Source organism: Talpa europaea (assembly GCF_964194135.1).
Source record: "Talpa europaea genome assembly, chromosome: 6".
NCBI classification, from domain to species: Eukaryota; Metazoa; Chordata; class Mammalia; order Eulipotyphla; family Talpidae; genus Talpa; species Talpa europaea.
Genome location: NC_140072.1, coordinates 130669169 through 130675756, shown reverse-complemented (window position 1 = coordinate 130675756; position 6588 = coordinate 130669169).

Genomic DNA, 6588 nt, shown 5'->3' with positions numbered 1-6588 from the left:
TCTAAAAAGCACCAACATGCTATAATCCACTTGAGCAAGCCATTACTTAAGGAAATACAAACCTGCCTGCAATAAATAAGGGCAGAAATAGGAATATGTGAACAGCAAGATGTGGCAGATAAGACACATTTCCAGTATTATACTCCAGTTTTTCAAATAATAGTTGTGCTGGAATAGAATTTCTCTATATACTGTATACATTCTCAGTCACAAAGCATATCATTGGAAATAAAAAACAAAGCAAAACTCAATCATGTACAAGCGCAAATACCCTAAAGTACTGATGGGAATAAAGTTACCCATTTTTAAGTCAATTTTAAAAGCATTACTTTTTAAATTCACTAATATTACCACACAATCTATTATATTGAAAATGTAACTAACTGGTATTCAACCAAAATCCCACTGAAAGGAAAATATATTGTTCTCTACACCAATATAAACAAGAACAATGAGTGAAATCTTTAAAGAATTTGCAACAGAAGAATACAAAAACAAAGAACAAGTAAAAATTAAACAACAAAAAGTACATCATGGCTTACAGAAAACAGAAAAACCCAAAAAGGGAAAACTCAGAAAATAATTATGGAATGTTCCTCCCCAAATCTATATAAATAACCAGCCCTAGGAAATTATTCCAAACTTTGAAAGATAAATTTTCCTTAAAAAAGATGTTATATTCCCAAGCTCATTTTATATGAGTTGAAGCAGAACAAGAACATTATAAAAGAAAGTCTGGGGCCTCCCTGGTGGTGCAAGGGATTGGGCACCACACTATGAAACAAGCAGTCCACAGCCTCTGCAGCACGAGTTTGATACCCTGCTGGCCGGGAAGAAACCCACAAGGTGCAGCAGACCTCTCCTGACTCGCCCGCTGCTCCCCTCAGCAGTGTATTTCAGTAGATCCGCCTGTTCTGTTCCCTGCTCTGTCTCTGGTGAATCCTTTCACCCCCCGCATCTCTGGCCTGGCCCCAGCTCTTGTATGCATAAATAAATAAAATCTTTTAAAAGAAAAAGTCTGTTCAAAATTTCTTACTAAAATCCTACTATGAAAAACTTAAATTGAGAGCTCTGAGCAAATAATTCACGGAAGACTATCCACTTAATTCACTAGCACCTGAAACACTAGTATCTTGTAGATATCGAAAAAGACATTTATTGACCCTATATTCTTTCTTAATATTAATACCCTTATAGCAACTGAACAGCAACTGGGAGAAGAAGCTACATTAAATGGGTTTTCTTTGGAAAATGAGATGAATAAGTTTTACTGTTGAAGAAAAAGTCAGAAGTCAAGAAGAAACGAATCCTTATCTGGAGCCACTGCAGCTTAGACCTTCTTCAGGACATGTGGCAGACTTTCCTGGAGGCAGGGCGAGGCAGACACATGTGTGCCTGTGAGGACTATCCTGAGACCTGTCCAGTCACCCCCCAGAGCAGGTGACAGACAAGAGTCCCCAAAGGCCTCCATCACTGTCAGAGGTGCCGGGGAGAAAACTGGGCATGCAGAGGAGGTGGTCGGTCAACTCAGTGCCACCCAGAGGCCACCACGAACCCTGGACCCTGAGCTTGGGTGTTAGAAATCACAAATGAAAGCCCCACCCCCACTGTGCTACAGAATCAAAGATCAATATCATGTCTTTTAGTTGTCACTGTTTTGAAATATAAAGGAGTCTAAATGTCTTCATTCCAAAGGCGCCATATCCAGAATGGAGACAGTTAAAACAGCATCAGAATAGCCCAAGTACAGACAGCAGTGACCTCTCTTCTCAAACCCCCTCAGCTTCCACGTCCACTTCTGTACAATCAGACATTTTGTGTGCACTCAAGCTCCCCTGAGGGGCCATCCTACAAAGGAATGATCTAGAGCTCCATTCCTGACTAGCAACAGGGATCTAAGCCCCAGCGGCCAGAACTTTCACTGTGGCTTACAAGACAGAACAGGTTCACAGCTGAAATCCTCACAGTTCTATATTTACTAGGGCTGTTACCAAAAATCAGTACTATCTGAACATTATTTTATTTCTATTAAACTTATCAATAGTGATGACTAATTATCTTGATCACTGCTGTTCATCCATGGTAGCTGTGGCTAGTTAGTTTAGAGATGGGTAGATGGTAAGAAAGTCCTGCAAGTGTCCAGAAGAAATGGACGTGGTACTTAGAACAGTCTTCTTTAAGTGATTAGATTTCTGCATTCAAAATCCATGGAGAATATTGATAAAACATGACAAAGCAATGGAAAGTTCATCTAGGAGATAAACAGGCAGTGAAACTAAAGAATGTGTTTTTATGCAGTCACAGAAAAAAATGCAGTGCTAAGGGACAATTGTCAAAATGGGTGGTGACAAATAAGAGGGCTTAGGAAAGGAAGCAATGATCGTTAGAAGCTGAGATAGCTTCGTTAACAAATCAGGCCCCAACCACCTCCTTTTGTCTTTGACAGATTTCTTCTCTGGGCGAAAGGCGGTTCTAAGAGCTGTAGTAGAGTTGATTCTCAGCATTTGGGAGGACCGTTTGTGACGTGGTGATGCAATAGATGGGACTCCAGACCGGGTGACAGTGCAGTTAAGTGAGCTGCTACTGAACAACACCCAAAAAGCTTTGAATGACTAAAGAATATCCTTCTAGATGCTGCATTCCAGAAAAAGATTCCACCCTTGTACCTTACCAGGTAATTTTTTTTATGAATTGCATTAATGAAGGTTTAATGTCATGCAAATCACATTTATGGATGACAAAGCACTAACAAGGAGAAGTGCTAGGAGGAAATTTAATAGGAATGTACCAACAGTCCCACGTTACATCTCTTCAAGGTGTATGATACCAGCACTCTGACAGACCGCTCCAACTAAAGAAGTCAGCTGGCACTTTATACTTGAGCATACTTTTTTTTTTTTTTGAGCATACTTTTTCTGAGGGAAAAAGAACAAATATAAGAAGAGACTGGCTTCCTGGTCACTTAGCCACCATGATTATCAAAAGACTAGAGTTAGCAGCAAGGCATCTTACTGTGAAAGACTGCTAAGTGCTGGTTGACATCTATCTCTATCTATCTGTCTATCTATCTATCCACCCATCCATCCATCCATCTACCCGTCCTCCTGTCTGTCCATCCATCCATCCATTCACCATCTACAACTTGCTGCTTACAACTATCTACCCACCTATGAACAACTTGGTACTTATGATTCTCTATGTATCTAAATATGTATATGTATTTATCTACCTAGCTACCTAACTACCTACCTACCTATCACCAATCACTTCTTGCTTAGGTAAAGGAATGGAGAAGCTGACATCTCCTAAGATCTATGTTGCTTGGATAAAACACCCATTGAAGATTAGAGGAACAGAATCCTTTCTTACTGCTTTTATGGGCCAAGTTCTCTGGTTTCTCACTTGTCAGTTTAAAATATCTGCCTATAGTCAATGGTTTTCTTAAAATGGTATAAGAAGTTCAATGTAGAGTAACAAGTAAAACTCAAAGTTACATTGCTGATGTTGATGGAAATGTGCTCTGACATTTTACAAAACCAGAAAGCATCAATCCCACCACCACTGTAGAGTCCCTGTGATTTGTCCTTCAAGGGAATTTATGTTTGGGAAATCACTCCAAGGAAGGAAGAGGCACAAAAGGGCTTATTCTTTACTTAATGTAAATTAAAAAAACACACACACACACACACTCTCTGGATTTACAGGGGAAAAAATCCGAGCACTCCCAGACCCAAAGAGAAACCCATCCAAATCTTACTGCCAGAGATGCAGCAATACTGTACAGAGTCAAAGACTAATGGAAGATCTTTGAATATTCATTTATAATGAAAGTATCTCTAGGAAAGAATAGCTGAGGCGAGAGGAATTCTTTCAGAATATTGTCATTTATTAATATGCTATCAAGGTCCGACATATGAATAGAATGCATTTTAAAAGTTTTGCAGAGTAATTGTTCATGGATCAATGCCAAATAACCTTGGAGAAAGGAGGTCATTGTAAAACATTTTTAAAAGAAAGTAACAAAGAAGTGCAGGTTGCTTTAATCCCACCAACACTGCAGACATCTAGGCATTGCTAGGCAACAGTTCTTCAGCAGGTGGGCTAAGAAGGAGAAAAGTTAACATAAAGGCTACTTTTCAGACAGGGTCAAGAAAACCAAAGGGGGAGGAAAAAGAGTGACTGACACAATGGAAATAGGCAGTTCTTGGTCACTAAATCTAGACATTTCCAATAAAGGAAACATCTTGTAATAAGAAGACAGAGAACTTTTAAATGAGAAAGAAAAATATAATTATGCTTCACAAGAGGAATCACCCAAAAGGTTTCTGCTATCAGCAATCCCAAACCTCAGTTTTTGTTCCTGAAACTGTGATGACATATTAGCTATAGCAGTGACTCCATCTGATACAATGACAAATGAACCTGTATCCTCCATGACCTTGGCCTAGAGCAGCTAGTGGTCATCTGACAATGAACAATCACTTAAAATGCATTAAAGATTAAAGGCCTTGGGCCTCCCTGGCGGCATAAGGGGTTAAGACGCAGCCTAAGAAGCTGTTTGCAGCCTCTGCAGCATGAGTTCGATCCCCTGGCTGGCCAGGGAGCAACCGACATGGCGCAGCAGACCTCTCCTGTCTTACCCGCTGCTCCCCTCAGCAGTGGATTTCAGTAGTTCTGCCTGTTCTGCTCCCTACTCTGTCTCTGGTGAATCCTCTCACCCCAATCCCACCACCTCTGTCCTACACCCCAGCTCTTATATGCATAAATAAATAAATCTTGAAAAAAAAAGATTAGAGAGGAGCACAGGGGACTGAGGTGATGGTGCATGGGTGCATTGGGGAAAGAAACTCTATGGGGACTACACCTGAGGGGGTGGGGGGAAGCAATATTGTTTAAAAATGAACAATGATGTAAAAAATTGTTTAATTAATCATTAAAAAAGATTAAAGGACTTAAAATATAATTTAAATGCTTTCTTGTACTGTTGCATGACTACGAAAACAATGCTCCTCTCTGGCCATCACGACCTTGAGAAGTCTGCAGGGGCTGCCCCATCTACTTCAAGCCCCTCAGTGGGCGTGAGTTCTTGCAATTGTAGTCCAGTCCCCTCTCTCTTGCTCTGTCAAGGAGCCCACCTCCAGCAGCCAGCACCCCTCAGGCTGACCAGCCCCGGTCATCACTGGGAACACAATGGTAAGTAGCCCTCGTCACATAGCAGGAGGAAGAGGAAGTGCTACCTCCACCTCCTCTGGGGACAGGGAGCAGCAGCAAGTCAGGGAAACGTGGCACTGAGGTGCTGGCAGAGCTCCCCAACTACGTCAGCTTACAGCTAACCAGAGTACCAAGCCCAAGAAACTGTCTGATGCAAGAGGCTGAGGCTCCTCCCAACACAAATTACATGGATGTCTGTTCATGAGCCTGGACACAGTTGGTGCATCTGGATGACGCAGGACAAGCTCTCCTGTTTAACACATGACATTTCTGAAAGAGACCACTGGGGACTCATCTCTGGGCTCATCAAAGGGCAAAGACTGTCAGCAGCCCGCTGAGGACCTCAGGAAGCCCTCAAGACACTAGGAATGGCTATGAACACCCAGGGCGTCTGACCCCAACCTGTATCTCTAGAAACTTCATTCAACAAATGCCAATGAAAGCTTCTTCCTTGCAGTAACCTATCTAGGTGATCAGGAGAGAGCTGCGCTGATGGATTCTGCCAAAATGTAGCAAATGGGCCAGACTTACGGAAAAAGCCTCACATCAAAACCACATTCAAGTTGGTAATTTTGTCAACTCACATTCTTTGTCAACTCATGTTCAGCAGAACAAATAGTGCATTCCGGGAAAGGAACTTCAGAGCCTGAAGAGTATTTACTTTCGTAGCTGGGACTAGCCCGTTGTATTGTAATTCCTCTTAGCATTTTATTTTCCTCAAGTGATAGTTAATTGCTTGAACGATTTGACTGACTCCCAAAGAATGCTTGATGTCTATATTATCTCTCATATTTAATACATGGTTCAAATAAAGGTAACAAAAAAGCAATAGATGAAAATTAAACACAACTCTGGGCATAGAAATTATATCAACAACAGCAAAATGGGAATAAGAGAAATAACTTTCCCTCCCCCCCTCAGATTGCTCTGCTGGTTTATTGCAATAGCCAATTGGGTTTTGTTTTGTTTTGTTTTGTTTTTAAGAGGCATGTATTATTTATTTATTTGTTTGTTTGTTTGTTTATACAAGCACTGGGTACAGTCAGAAGCACAGGAGGGTGAGAGAATTCACCAGAGCCAGAGCGGGGAGCAGAGCAGGCAAAAGGACCGAAGTACACTGCTGAGGGGAGCAGCGGGCGGCAGGAGAGGTCTGCGCGCCATGTGGGACCCTCACCCAGCAGCTGGGGATCGAACCGGCGCTGCAGAGGCTGCGGGCAGCTTCGCAACCCAGCGCTCAACCACTGCGCCACCGGGGAGGCCCAGCCAATTGGGTTTTGCAAACAGTCTCCAACCCAGATTAAAATGTTTCATCTCAACTCTGCTACTCTCCTACCGAAAAGCCTGTCACAGAGCTCCATTACCTACAAAACCGAATAA